The 15,259-nt window shown below is 39.1% G+C and overlaps 1 long non-coding RNA gene and 1 pseudogene across 3 annotated transcripts in view; one reads left to right on the forward strand and one right to left on the reverse strand.

Annotated features, from left to right (window-relative positions):
• Positions 1-5,809: 5,809 nt before the first annotated feature.
• Positions 5,810-15,259, reverse strand: part of LOC138176570 (uncharacterized) — a 44,899-nt gene continuing 35,449 nt past the window's right edge. For all 3 annotated transcript variants that reach the window (XR_011172338.1, XR_011172337.1, XR_011172339.1), the window contains exons 3-5: positions 12,074-12,171; positions 9,811-9,929; positions 5,810-8,520 (exon numbers count right to left, since the gene is read on the reverse strand). This is a non-coding gene — a long non-coding RNA (uncharacterized lncRNA). The remainder of the gene's footprint in view (positions 8,521-9,810; positions 9,930-12,073; positions 12,172-15,259) is intronic.
• LOC138176569 (large ribosomal subunit protein eL15-like) lies at positions 12,184-14,192 on the forward strand (annotated as a pseudogene).

The raw sequence follows: 15,259 nt of genomic DNA on the forward strand, positions 1-15,259 counted from the left end.
ATCACCCAAATTTTACAAATGGAAGAAACTAATGATCACCCAGCTAAGTGTGTATCCCAGGCTGGTTGAAAGCTGGGAATAAGTTGTATCTATTTATGGCTTGTTTTTTTTTTTAATTTAACCCCTCAGTCATAACTGAAGATCATCAGCACCCCTAGCTCTATGGGAAATGTGCCCACCAGCTTCTGGGGAATGCTTTCCAAGGGACCTTTGACCCATGAAGCTTGACTATCAGAAAAGGGAGAGGCCAGGATGGAAGCAAACTACCTGGAAGCCAGGAGAGAACCAGGTTCAAGGTCTAGGTCTGCCCATTACTGGCTCTGTGCCCTGGACAATGTCTTTACCATCCTATGGACCTTTCTTAGATTTCTTTCAAATGAGGTTGTGGGACCAGAGGATCTCTGAGGTCTTTTAAAGCCCTCCATCTTATTTAAACCTACAAGTGGATTCAAACCATGCCCCTATGATCACACTCCCCACATCCCATTTACTAAATATCCCCTCTACCCCCCACCCTTTCCCCACTGAGAAAGGCTTGTTAATTTAAAGCTTTTTCTTTGGGCAGCCCCAAATCAGCAAGTTCTGTCATTATTCTAACCTTAAAGATAGGAATAAAACCCATCGTTCTTCCTGGACCGACGTCCTGAGCCAGAAGGGCCACCCCGCCCCCAACCTCATGTTACAGGGATTGTCAAACTCTCAAAACCCAAGGGGGTGAAAGACCAGGTTCCTGTAAGGTCTGCTAGTGGACCGTGATGCTACCATGAACAGCAGTCCTATGCTCTGAAGCTTACTTTTCTTCGCCCTTTGACTCCCACATTCGGGAGGTTGAGCCTCCAGCAGACTCTGAGCTGGTCCCTGGGCATCTCTCACCTCTCTGATACCGACTCTCAGGCCTTGTGGTCCTCAGCGAGCCACCAGCCAAGCAGAGTTGAGTATGGTAAAAGTAGACCGTTCCCCTGAGCAGGATGACTGATGATATCAGCACCGACCTTTGCAAAACAGGAGTCCCAATTCTGCCATCCCTGACCCTGATCCCAGTGACTCTCCTTGGGCATCTCACTCACAAGTCCTGAAGTCCGCATCCCTTCATTCCCCACCTCTCCCTCTCTGGCTCATTCCTCCCTCCCCCACAGCCCTCTCAGGCTCATCCACCCCAAGATTTTCTTGGATTCTTCACCCCCATCCCTACCCACCCCCCACTCCCCAGCTCCTCATCGCCTACTTGGCCCGAGCAGCCAACAGAATTACCTCATAGGGCATGGAAGGAGAGGACCACAGGGACTAGGACTGACGTCTAGTAATTCTCCGTGTCTTTCCATAAGAATCTACATTCTTTTCTTCCGAACACTGTGTTTTGTACATTCTTATTCACAAGAGTTCAAATCTTTCTTCTGTATATTCATGTAAGGGAGTAGTAACCTTTCCTTCTGTCTCTCTATTCTTTCTGAGTATTGGATGATTATCTTTATAATGTAATATATGAGATTGTGTGTGTGTGTGTGTGTGTAATTACATTGTCCTTTATAAAGGAAAGAACTCACATTTCATATATATACACACACAGGCATACATATCTATGTATATACATTTTTTGATCTATACTATTTCCATATGCCTACTGAGTGTCTCTTCTATAAAATATAACTTCATACTTGTGGAAATGTATATATAGATAATATATTACAACTCATAGATATGAAGACAAAGAATACATTCTGGTTAATAACTACTGGAGTTCTTTCTCTTCATTAATATGTACATGAAGCCTCTTATTTTTTTCAATAAATTCTTTTATATGGTATACATTTTATCTCAAGAACATTAGTAATCACTCTGTCTTCTAAGCATATGAGTACTCACATATTCATTCTCTATTCATATCTATGAGTATCCATATTTTCTATATTCATTTATTTATGTATACATACATATGTATGTATACATTCTTTCTCTATTGTAAGGGTTATGGGATTTAAAGATCTTCCATGCCCCATTGGACTTGCTGACGTAGCAGGAAGGGGCAGAGCAAGAGGAAGCGGAAGCCAAGCTAGAGTTCCTGCTGTGGCTAGCAGGGGCAGCGACAGCAGCAGAGGCAGCGGCCTCAGAAGCACGAACCCCTTTTTTAGTCAGCCAGAATTTCTGCTAAGGACTCCTGCTGAGGACTGCCAGGGGCCGGAGCTGCTGGGAGAGCGCTTCCTGGACGCTGGGTGGTTGCTGTGAGTGGGGAGAGGAGGACTTTTGCCTGAGGTAGCCTGTTCTGTTTTAAAGGCTTGAGAATGTGGGTGCTTTCTACTTTATCTGCCTGTGCCAATTTCATAACTACTCTGATGGCTTTGACTTTCTGGTTTTGGGACTCAGTCTTTTGGTATTTTAATAAATTTTCTAGCTTATTCCCCCATATGGCAAGCCTGATGTATTTTGTGATGGATAATTACATCAGCATATCTGTAATTTCCATAGGCATTGTGGATATGGCATTGCTGATACATCTATCCACATATATTAATTCTCCTATATGCTTTTTATATTCATAAAAGTATCCCATTGTTTCTCTCACTCTATTATAGGAAAAATTCTTGGCTTTTTATACACCGATTATATCAGTAATCATATATAGGAATATAGATAGAAAATAAGGTACTGGTTCATAAAAATGCAAACTGAATTGGTACACATAAATAAAGTACTCATAGAAGAATATAGAAAGACTATATAAGTGCTCATATATGCAAACACACAGAGAAAATGTATAAATAATCATTTATATGAGTAAAAATAGAACAGATACTATCTTTATTTGCATTGAATACACAATTGCTCATTTATATGTATGTATATATGTTTTAGGTATATGTACATACACAGAACATATGTATGTGTGTTGTGTGTATATTCAATATATAGTATATGAAAAAACTCATGTATTTGATTCATTTGCAGAGAAGATATATGAGTACTCTCTATGAATATCAAGGGCCTATGGAGGAATATTCATAAGTAAAGAGGACATAGCAGTACTCAGATGTATGGATGTAGTGAGAGAAGAGGTGATTACTCATAAAGATCAAAATAGACATGGAAGATAGGAATACTCATCTAAGAAATATTCCATCTTTTTTCCATAAGATTTCCCTTAGGAGTTAAGGTTTTCACCTTGTTTTGCCTTTCTCTGCCCAAACTGTCCACATCCCAAGTCAATCAGATGTTTATGAAGGCACTATTGCTTTATGGAGATCGATCTTATTGTGAAATTATTGTACTGGAGGTGCATAAGTGTGTACAGGAGTGTGCGCAAGGGTATGTGTTTCAATATTTCTTTGTATGTGGATAGCCAGCATATGCAAGGGATACTTTTTCTCCTATTAACCAGGAGTTCTCAGCACACAGGAAACAGCCACATTATGCAGATTACCACCTCCACACCCCAGGAAAATATTCAAGTAGGGCTCTGCGTGGAGCAGCTAGTGGTCATCTATCTTATTTCACATATAGAAGGAATCCATTCAGGGAAGGCATGGAATTTACTCAGTCTGACACTGTTTAATATACTTCTCATTCTGGTCCAAACTTGGTGGTGGAGTGTTGGGTGGGGCTCAGTTTACCCTTCACATAACTCCACAGTTCTAACTGAAAACTCCCACATCCCCTAGCTCTGTAAAGATTCTTGCCCCTGACTCCTGACCAGTTTCTTCCCAGGAATAATCCAACTTAGTTGTCAGAGAAGGAAAGGTCCAAGATGGAAGCCAGCTAACCTGGTGGGGAAGAGAGACTCAGGCTCAAGGTCTGGGTCTGCTCTTTACTGCCTCTATGATGTTGGCCATGTCATTTCCCTCCTCTTGAACTCAGTCACCTTTTATACAGATGAGGAAATTGGACCAGATGACCTCTGAGGTCTCTTTTAACCCTCCATCCTACTGAAATGTACAAGCCCATTCACACTCTCACACCATGAACATATCCGGGCCAACTCCCCTCCGCCCCACCAATAACTATGCTGTGCCACCACTGAGAAAACCCTGCTAGTCACATACTTTCCATGGGGCAGCCACTATGCACTCAGGAAGCTCTCCACTTCTTCTAACTCTAAAGATTCTAGTAAAACCCATGTTTCTTCCTCTCCCTGCCTCCTGAGCCAGAGGTGACCTCACTCCATCCCACAAGGATTGTCAGACCTCAGAGTTTGAGGGGTGTGGAAGGGTAACGTCCAATAGGGACCAGTTGGGGCCTGATTCCCCACCATGGGCAGAAGTCCTGGGGTCTGTGACTTATGAATCCTGGTCATTTGTCTCCCATACTCAGGACCCTGTACCTTCATGGACTTTGGGCTCATAGCCTGGCATCTTTCCCATCACAGATACTCACCCCCAGTACTAGGGGTTTTCAAGGAGCCACCGGGCAAGGAGAGCTGATTTTGGGCAAGGTGGATTCCCCAGTGAGTACCAATGGTCAGTTACATCAGTGACCATGTTTGGAGATGCAGACACCCTCCCATCACCTTTGCTTGTCACTCCACTGGCTCCCAGCAGACATCTAACTCAGCCTTCTGCCTGGAATCACTGTCTATCACCCTATGACTTTGCAGCACCACCACTGTGGTTGAGAGTAACCCAGCTCATGAAAGAGAAAGTCATGCAGGGTGGTCTGGGTAGAGATGACTTCTTTTGTCCAGATTACTGGAGGTGACTGAGTCTCATGATCAAGCCATATTCTAACCAAGAGGAGCTGAAGATTTGGAGCCCACCTCCTCATTAAATATTCACCAATCAGGGTTGTTTTTCACTAGTCAGTGGCTCCTCCTTTTCCAAAGGAATGTAAATATTCAGGGATTTCCATAGTTTTGTCTTTGGTTATGTACAGAGACCACTGACAATCAATTTATTGCTTATCAGCTAGCCTTATAAATAAATTGATTATTAATTACCCAGAAATTCTCAGGCTTTCTATTCATCTCATTGCCCCTGAATCATGTTCTCCATCCTTCTCTAACAGATACACTTCATTCTGAAGGAAGGCAGTTTTCTTCTTTCATGCACTACCAGTAACATTCTTAAGTATGTATTCCTTAAGGCCTTCCATGTATCCACAGGATCATACAACCCTAGATCTAGAGATGGCAGCACCTCAGTGACCATGTAGTTCAATCCGGTCATTTTAAGGAGGTGATTTGGCCAAGGTCATGAACAAGATTTTAGATTGAGAGCTGCAAGGGATGTGAGAGGTTATCTATCCAAAGTATTCAATTTATAGATGAGAAAACAGGCCCACAGAGAAGTGACTTACTTAAAGTCACACACAGGAATACAGATCTGGTGCTGAAAGGGATCTCAGATGCTATGTATTGAGACTGTCTTATTTTACTGATATGGGAACTGAAGCTCAGAGGCCTTAAGTGCATTGTTCAGTGTTACATACATCATCAGTGACAGAGACAGGATTGGAACCCAGGCCTCTTTTGACTCCAAATTCAAGCTCCTTCCATTCTACCACAAAATGGCCCTATTGCCTATCTCCACTTTCTCTTTCTGTGTCCAGGTGAGGAGTGTTGTTATCAAAAAGCAATGCCTAACTTGCTGACTCCAAAGTGAGGAGAAATGGGGAGGAGAACGAAAGAGCAAGGCCATTTATTGGCCAATTTGAGCCAACACTTTCCAAGGAGAGCTTAATCTTCTTCTGTCTCATTTTCTACTTTCCCCTTTCCACAGAGTCTAGTTCTGTTCTGGGCAGGCAGAAAGGGCTCACAAAATGTTTTTTTTCCTACAGAGATCTGACTAAAATCCTAATTAACAAGGAACTGACAACTCAAATATTTTTTTCATCATAGGACACATTTATTTAACATAGCACTGCACTAAGGTAGTCAAAACATTGACAGTAGTCTTTCTTTAGCACAGTCAAATCACTATCAAACAAATTTTTTTAATACTTAATCACATTTCTAGGTGGAAGCAGCATTTGGTGCAAAGAATACAAATAAACACAAATCAATTCTTGGTACTTCTTGATAGGTATGGAAATGAGCTCATAACTGTCCACATTTTCCTTTCATTGGAAAAGAAGTCTATATATTGTGCTATATACATAGTATGTTCCATTCAAAAGCTCACTGTACAGAAGGAATTGCACTTTAAATTTTATACTACAGCATTAAAAATAATTCTAAACTGAGAGTGCTCCACTCTTTAAACATTTCTTCAGAATCTCTTCAGCAATAGCAAATAAAGTCACCAGTATTCAGCATTTGCAAGACATTTTTTAAAGTAACTACAAAATATTTTCAAAACCACAAAGTTCATTTTTTTCTCCATGCAAATAACGACAATAAAAATTATAGTTTGTATGTATTATTATTTTTTCACAGCACGTTTTCCCTCTCCCTCCTCCCTCTCCCATACCCTCCCTTAATTTCCCCTACCCACCCACCCCATATAACTTTGTACTGAATGTACCCTTCCAGGGACCTGAAAGTACAAACCCACCACACACATTTCTAACATCATGTTTTTATAGCACGACTTGGGCCCCAGATTGATTGCTGGATATCCTGTTTCACCCCACAAGTTGAACTGATCATCAAGTTCAGAGTTCAAGTTATGCCTAGATACTGGTCACATCATATCCCCAGTACCACACAGGAAAGCACAATTATTTCAAGATGCTTTTCAGTGGTGGTGGGGTGGGTTTTTCAATGAAGAGAAATGCTCCCTCTCATTGTTCAGCTGAAATAGTATTTGAACATTAATAGCACCATTATATATTATGTGTGTATATTCTGTATGTGTGTATATTCTATAATGTTCACATATAAACATATTTGAACATTATACCCAGCCTTTGTTCTGCAAGCATTCTTAAAGACATGCTTGTCCATTTTACAAAGGCTGCCAAAGACAAATTTTACTACACCACAAAAACACCACAAATGCTATGAAAACTATTTCTTAGCTAAAAAAGATCATTTACAACACCATGTTTTATCCTATATACTTAATAGGGGGAACCATTAATATCTCTTATCTTCCCAACCACTCCAATAAACTTTAAACACCTTACTTTTTAAGGAATATTTGTTTCTTCTGAAATTCAGAATAAAATTTTGGAAGGAGAGAGCTTGTTTAAAAAAAATTCTCCCTTAAACATTATAAAAAACCATTTTTTTTCCTCCTTACAAGTGGTATAGAATCCCATTTAGAATGGTCTGCTTACAGCACAGTTTTCATAAATGAATTGATCCAGTCAGAAAACTAAATGAACTTTTCACAAAGATATAGGTAAGAAATGGCCAAGGGAAGAAATCTTAAATTTGACATCTCAAATCTTAATTTTGAAATATTTGAACAAATGCAATGGTCAGATATGTACTGTGACCTACGTGAATTGCTGAACTAGTTATCCAAAAGTGCCTCATTTCAATGTGTCATATAACAGTGTGGCATGGGATATGGGGAGCATGCTTTGACTTGCAGTTTGATGGTACCAAAATTAGATTTTTACTAATTTAGCATAAGAATTCAAGTTTACAAGAAAAACAAATTTGCACACATAATGAATTGAGGGAATGGGGGGAGGGGAAAACAAAGGAAAGATGTCTTGTACAAGTTGGTTAAAGAAACTCTATATTTTTATGTACATACACATATATATGCATATTTTAAAAACAACTACAATAACAACAGTGTAAGTATTTCTTTTATGGAACTAGAAGATTGAGAGTAAGTTTTTAAAAAGCACACAAAAATTACTTTTTATAATGAAAGCACAGTTATTCAATTAAAAGTTTCCTTTAACCCTATTTCTTAAACAGAATTTACTTTTGGAAAAATAAATATATATTCAAATATCCCTTAACAATGAAATTTTTTAAAGAATGAAAATTAAAAAAACAAAAAATAAAATTTACATCCCACACACCTCCACATATGCATTCATTTTCATTCTCTCTCTCTCTCTCTCTCTCACACAGACACACACATACACACTAATGAAACTCTATCATAAAAGCTTATATTAACACAGAAATACAAGGATCACATTCTAAAAGGTTCAGTGCATTTAGTAGTAGCACTGTCAATTCATCTTTAGCTGACTTTAAAAAAATAACACCTCAGAGCTCAACAGAATATACATTTTCCATTTGTTTTTACATTAAAATAATAATAGAAAAACTTTTTAAAGGAATTAACAATCAAAGAATGACTAATTTCAGGATCATCTAGAACATATAATTTAAAATATTCAAGATGCCAATATGCAGGCAAGAATAATCTTCAAAATTCAGTTTTCTTCCAAAACGTGTAAAACACCCATAATTCCTTGTATGAGGGAACACATACAATTTCCTCTGAGGATTCCACAAGACAATAAAGCCAGCTAAGTTGTTCTTTATAGTGAGTCAAGGTGTCAGTCAAATTGATACAGTTCCCCTGTAAAGTATTTTCCATCATGTTTCAAAATTTTCATTGATCAGTGTGAGAAATGCCCACGTAGAATCTTCTTCTGGACATGTGGAGACTGGAACAGCTGTCAGATCATTAATCACATAATCAAATATTCTCCCTTCTTTGACATACCTCTTAAGTACTGGAATAATATTTCTATGAGAATTCTATGAGAACCTGATAGCACTCTCCTTTAAGATTATCTAAGACATCTGGACATGCTTTACTCATGCATTTCTTACACACATCAATCACGATCTGGTCAGTCTCTACCACAGTGACCATCTTTGCTTCCAATTTGACTATATATACCCCCATCTCCACCACCCAGAATCAACACTTCTTTGTCAGTATAATCTTCCTTCCCGCTGCCCATTATGGCCTGTATATATGCCAAATCACTCTCTGCCAAATTGACATCCCCGGTGAGGATGATATTTTCAAATGGCTTTGAGTGCAGAATTTTAATATTCTGATAAGGTGAATATTGATTATACACAACTTCATCTATGTCATATTATACCAGGCATCCATCAGTTGTGGACCAATACTTATCGAACTTGCCTCCTCGTAAAAGAGCTGGCAATCATTTTAGCATTCTTTTTTTTTTGTTTTGTTTTGTTTTTGCCTTTTGTAGGGCAATTGGGGTTAAGTAAGTTGCCTAAGGTTACACGGCTAGTTTTTTTTGTGTGAGTGTTAAGTATCTGAGGCCAGAACCGAACTCAGGTCCTCCTGACTCCGGGGCCAGCGCTTTACTCACTGTGCAACCTAGCTGCCCCTCATTTTAACATTCTAACACTATCCTGACACAGTTCTTTCATTCTTCTAATTTGTTTAGTAGAACATGAGTGCATATACATAACAATAGGAGTTGGATGGATTCCCATGTAACATTTGGAAGTAGAAGAGATGGATTGGAATCTCTGCCCAAATACTGAATAAAATGATGACAGATACATTTACTCTCAAATTTTGGATACTCTCAGGTTTACAGTTTTTAACTTTTAATTTTATTTTTATATATTTATTTTTTATTTTACTAGCATCCAAAAAGAGAAATCTTTGTCTAATCCCATATGTATAAGGGAGACACTGAATAGGCTTATTGACCAGAGATTAAAACATTTCAGTGAACTGAGGCATCAGTTATGACCACCAGAGGATCTTGAAAGACACTTCTACATTCCTCAGTGCCAATTAATTGGTCAACAATTTACCTGCATGACTGACTTCACAATGGTCAGGTCACATTCAAACTTTTGATACTCATTTCATAAATTTCCTTCAAAATTGAGATAACCAATAGTTTTCTATTGATTTATGCTGAATATTGATCTTGTGACTGGGTAATATCAGTGTTTTACACAATTACCTGGTACATTGAAGGATGAAACCAACTGAGTCATGTCTCCACAGCTAGGAATTCTTATTGTATATTACTCGACTTTTGCTGTCAGGAACAGTTTCATATAGATGATTTGACCTGAATTTCTATTTACAAGGAAAGAAATCATTACTCACTTCTTGTCATAAATTCAGGACCTCATTTAGATTCATTCTTTTTCTCTTAAACAGGAGTAAATTGTCCCACAGGTTAAAAACCAATATAAGTAGACTCTGGAATTTGTCTGACTGTTATATTTGAAGTCATAAAAAAGATATATATATATATAGGTAGAGCTTATTTAGCATCGAAGGCTGTCTTGGAGAGGGGGGAGATGAGGGAGAGACAGTTTAAAACTTCTGGAAATGAATGTTGAAAATTAAAAATTAATTTATATAAAAGAGAAAAGCGACCCACCCAGAAACACCTGGCCATGTAACCTTGAGCAAGTTACTTAACCCCAATTGCTTAGGGGCGGCCTGGTGGCTCAGAGAGTAAGAGTACTGGCTCCAGTGTTGGGATGACCTGGGGATCAAATCTGGGCTCAGATACTCAGCATCACACCCAGAAATAACTGGCCATGTAACCTTGAGCAAGTTACTTAACCCCAATTGCTTAAAAAAAAAAGAAAAGAATATGAAGATTTACATGAACTAATTACGAATTGAAGGAATCAAAACCAGAAAAACAATATGCACAGTGAATGCACAACAGAAAATAAATGGAAAGAATAATTCTGACAAAACAATTGAAAAATGAAAGCTAAGGAATTATTTTTTAAAAAATAAGATTCAATCCCTCAAAGAAGTGATATGAAAATGTATCTCTTCCCACTCTTTTGGTCAAGGTCCATTGCATATAACAACAGATTGCTTAAGGGTATTAATACATTTTGCTAATTTTTTTTAAAAGATAGGAGCCTTAAACTGACCATAAAATGGTGATATGGTCTGATGTTAACATATGCTTTTAAGAAAGCTGCCCTATCCTGTTTGAAAAGGAGATGTCAATGAAACACTGGGCTATGTTCTTCAATGGTAAATAATTTGACAAAAAGCATTCATTATTCACTTACTTTCAGTTCAATAAACATTTATTGATTGGGTACTATGAGTCAAGCACTTTATACCAGTCATGGGGGACTTAATAAGCAGGTAATTGATGTGAAGCACATGAAGGAGATGAGTACATAAGAAAGCTAAAAAGATAGAAAAAAAATTGAAGGGTTTTTAAATCCCCATAGAGAAGTCTTTGATCCCATACTTACAGTAGAGACACTGAATGGGCTTATTGACCAGAGCCCTAAACATTTCAGTGAACTACAACATCACACATGACCACTAGAAGACAGTGAAAGACCATTCTCCGTTCCTCAATGCCACTTAATTAGTCAACAATGTACCTACATGCCTGATTTCACAATTGTAAAGATGAAATAAAACTTTTGATATTTCTTTCCTACATTGCCTTCAAAACTAAGATAACTCATACTTTTCTATTGTTTTACTCTGAATATTGCTCTTGTGATGGGGTAATATCAATGTTTTACACAATTACCTGGTACAATGAAAGGTGAAACCAACTGAGTCACATCTCCCCAGCTAGGAATTCTTATTCTATATCAGACAACCTTTGCTGTCATGAAGTGTTTCATAAGAAATTTTAGTAATGATTACTTGTCATGAATTCCTGTTTACAGGGAAAAAAATCATTACTCACTTCTTGTGATAAGTTCAGGACTTCACTTAGGTCCATTCATTATCTCTTAACCAGGAGTAAATTTTCCACAGGTTAAAAACAAATAAAAGTAGACTCTGGGATTAGTCTCACTGTTATATTGGAAGCTGTAAAAATGATGTATGAATATGTAGAGGCTATTTAGAATCACAGGTTGTACTGGGGAATGAGGAGATGAGGGAGGCAGAGGAAATTTAAAACTTGTGGAAGTGAATGTTGAAAACTAAAAGTAAATTTATAGATACATATATGAAAGACATGAACTAATACAAAGTCAAGGAAGCAAAACCAAGAAAACAATATGCACAATGAATACACAATAGAAAATAAACAAAAAAATTCTACAAAACAATTGAAAATGTAATTATTTTTTTTAACTAAGCTTCAATCCCCCAAAGAAGTGATATAAAATGTACCTCATCCCATTCTTTTGATCAGGGTACATTGCATAAAACATCACATTGCTTCAAGGTATTAATAAACTTTGTTAAAACTTTAAAAAATATATAGCCACCTTAGTTACCAGGAAATGATGGTACTTTCTGAAGTTATTCCATGATGACACATGAAGTATTTTTTGTGGTCCACAACTTCTAAGTAAACTGCAGTTTCCTGCTTGAAAAGGAGATGTCAATGAAAGACTGTGTTATGCTCTTCAGTGGCAATTAACTGTACAAAAAGCATTCATTATGCAACTACTTTAAATTCAAGTCAATAAACATTTACTGATCACCTACTATGTGCCAGGCACTTTGCTCCAGTCCTAGGGGACTTGATAAGCATGAAATTTCTGTAAAGCACATGAAGGAGAAGAGTATAAAGAAATAATAATAAGGTAGGATATAACTAAAATGTGAAGGAGATTTCTGAGGGCAGAGTCAAGATGGCAAAGTAGAAACAGGAATCCCATGCACCTCCGGCTCCTACCACCTCCAACTCATGTAAAAGGGGACGCTGAACAAACTTTGGAGCTACAGAACCCACAAAATGACACAGAGAAGCTAACCTCCTGCTGAGGACAGCCAGGAAGGCTGGCAGGAATCGGCCAGTGCAGCGCTCTGGGAGCCAAGCGCAGCCCCACGATGAGCCCCACAGCATGCCTGACCACACGCTGGCTGGAGGGACTCCAGATCACCAGCAGCTTGGCGGTCCAGAATTATCAACACATAGATGCTAAGGACAAAGTGAGAGGTCAAGGCAGTGTGGACTTTGGGACCCAGGAGTTGGGAATGCCTCGGCTTTTGCCCCAGGGGCGAGAAGCCACTGAGGGCTCTGGCTCAGCTACTGCCACATGGAAGCTTCAGCTCCTGGCCTGCAGAGTGTAGGGGTACCAAGCGAACATTCTGAGGAGTAATAACTCTTGCTTTAACCTGCTTGGATTTGGATTTCAATCTAGGGTGGAGGTCCTGGGGTGTGACTAGCTTGCCAGAGAATGTAGAGGCTTCAGAGAAGGCACCCAACTAATATCTCCAGCAGCTGAGAACACCCCAGTGTTTGGAGTGAAGCTCCCCCATCTGGTGGCAGAGTCCTACTGTGGCAAAAAGCCCAGTCCAGTGACTGAGTGGTGACATGACCAGGCAAAGGAATCAAAGCAAACAGAAAAATCCAACATTAGACTCCTATTTTGGGGACAAAAAGGATCAAAGCATGGCACAGGATGAACAGTGAAGTCAGAACTCCTGCACCAAAAGCTTCCAAGGAAAATACGAGCTGGTTACAGGCCATAGGGGACTTTAAGAAGCAGATAAGAGAAGTGGAGGAAAAATTAGGAAGAGAAATGAGAATGATGCAAGAAAATTATGAAATTAGAGTCAACAGCCTGACTGAGGAAAATAACACCTTAAAAAACAGACTAACTCAAATGGAAAGAGAGGCTCAAAAAGGCAATGAAGAGAAGAATGCCTTAAAAACCTTTTCCGGTCGGCAGCAGCCATCAGGCAGCCTAGGCGCAAGCCAGGATGGGGACCTACAAGTACATCCAGGAGCTGTGGAGGAAGAAGTAGTTGGATGTCATGTGGTTCCTGCTGCGTGTGCGCTGCTGGCAGTACCGGCAGCTGGCGGCACTGCACCGCGTGCCCCGGGCCCACCCGTCCCGACAAAGTCGGGCAGCTGGGCTACAAGGCCAAGCAAGGTTATGCCATCTACTGAATTCGTGTCCGCCACGAAAGCGCCTGGTCCCCAAGGGTGCCACCTACGGCAGACCTGTGCATCACAGGGTCAATCAGCTAAAGTTTGCCAGGAGCCTCCAGTCTGTGGCAGAAGAATGTGCTGGCCACCACTGTGGGGCCCTAAGAGTCTTGAACTCCTACTGGGTGGGTGAAGATTCAACCTACAAATTATTTGAGGTTTTTTTTTTTATTGACCCATTCCATAAAGCTATCAGACGAAACCCCGAAACTCAATGGATCACCAAGCCAGTGCACAAACACAGAGAGATGCGAGGGCTTACCTAAGCTGGCCGGAAGACCTGGGGTCCTAAAAAGGGTCACAAATTCCACCATACCATTGGAGGATCTCGTCATGCTGCTTGGAAAAGGTGCAATACTCTCCAACTGCATCGATACCACTAATTGGTGCACATTAGTTTGTAAACTTAAATGTTTAATAAAAAACATTTATGACAAAAAAAAGAATGCCTTAAAAAGCCAAATTTGCCAGATGGTAAAAGAAACTCAAAAGCTCACTGAGGAGAATCATTCCTTCAGAATTAGATTGGAGCAAATGGAAGCTAATGACTTCAAGATGCTGTTAAACAGATCCAAACAAATGAAAGAATAGAAGGCAATGTGAAATATCTCTTGGGAAAAACCACTGACCTGGAAAATAGATCCAGGAGAGATACTTTAAAAATTACTAGACTACCTGAAAGCCATGATCAAAGAAAGAACCTAAAAAACATCTTCCAAGAAATTCTCAAGGAAAACTGCCCTGATGTCTTAGAACCAGAGGGAAAAATAGAGGTTGAAAGAATCCACCAATAACTGGCCGTGTAACCTTGAGCAAGTTACTTAACCCTGATTGAAGAAAGAAAGAAAGAAAGAAAGAAAGAAAGAAAGAAAGAAAGAAAGAAAGAAAGAAAGAAAGAAAGAAAGAAAGAAAGAAAGAAAGAAAGAAAGAAAGAAAGAAAGAATCCACCGATCACCTGTTGAAAAAGATTCCAAAAAGAAAACTCCTAGGAACATTATAGCCAGGTTCCAAAATTCCCAGATGAAGGAGAGAATATTACAAGCAGCCAGGAAGAAACAATTTGAATATTGTGGAAACACAATCAGCATAACTCAGGATCTAGCAGCTTCTACACTGAGGGATCAAAGGGCTTGGAATATGATATTCTGGAGGTCAAAGGAGTTGGTATTAGTACCAAGAATCACCTACCCAGCAAAACTAAGTATCATGTTTCAGGGGAAAATATGGTCATTCTGTAGAATAGAGGACTTTCAAGCATTCTTGATGAAAAAAAAAACAGAGTTGAATAGAAAATTGACATTCAGATACAAGAAACAAGAGAAGCTCGAGAAGGTAAACAGGGATAACAAATCATAAGGAATTTATCAAAGTTGAACGATTAACATTCCTACATGGAAAAACAATAATTGTAACTGATGAAACTTTCCTCAGTATGGAACAGTTGAAAGGTATATATATATCAGAGGGGTATACGGGAATATGAATACATATGTGAATGTGTGTATATATTTTT

The sequence above is a fragment of the Petaurus breviceps genome, unplaced genomic scaffold, assembly GCF_028583685.1.
Source record: "Petaurus breviceps papuanus isolate PSGF00001 unplaced genomic scaffold, PetGlider_PUasm1.0 89984, whole genome shotgun sequence".
NCBI lineage: Eukaryota > Metazoa > Chordata > Mammalia > Diprotodontia > Petauridae > Petaurus > Petaurus breviceps.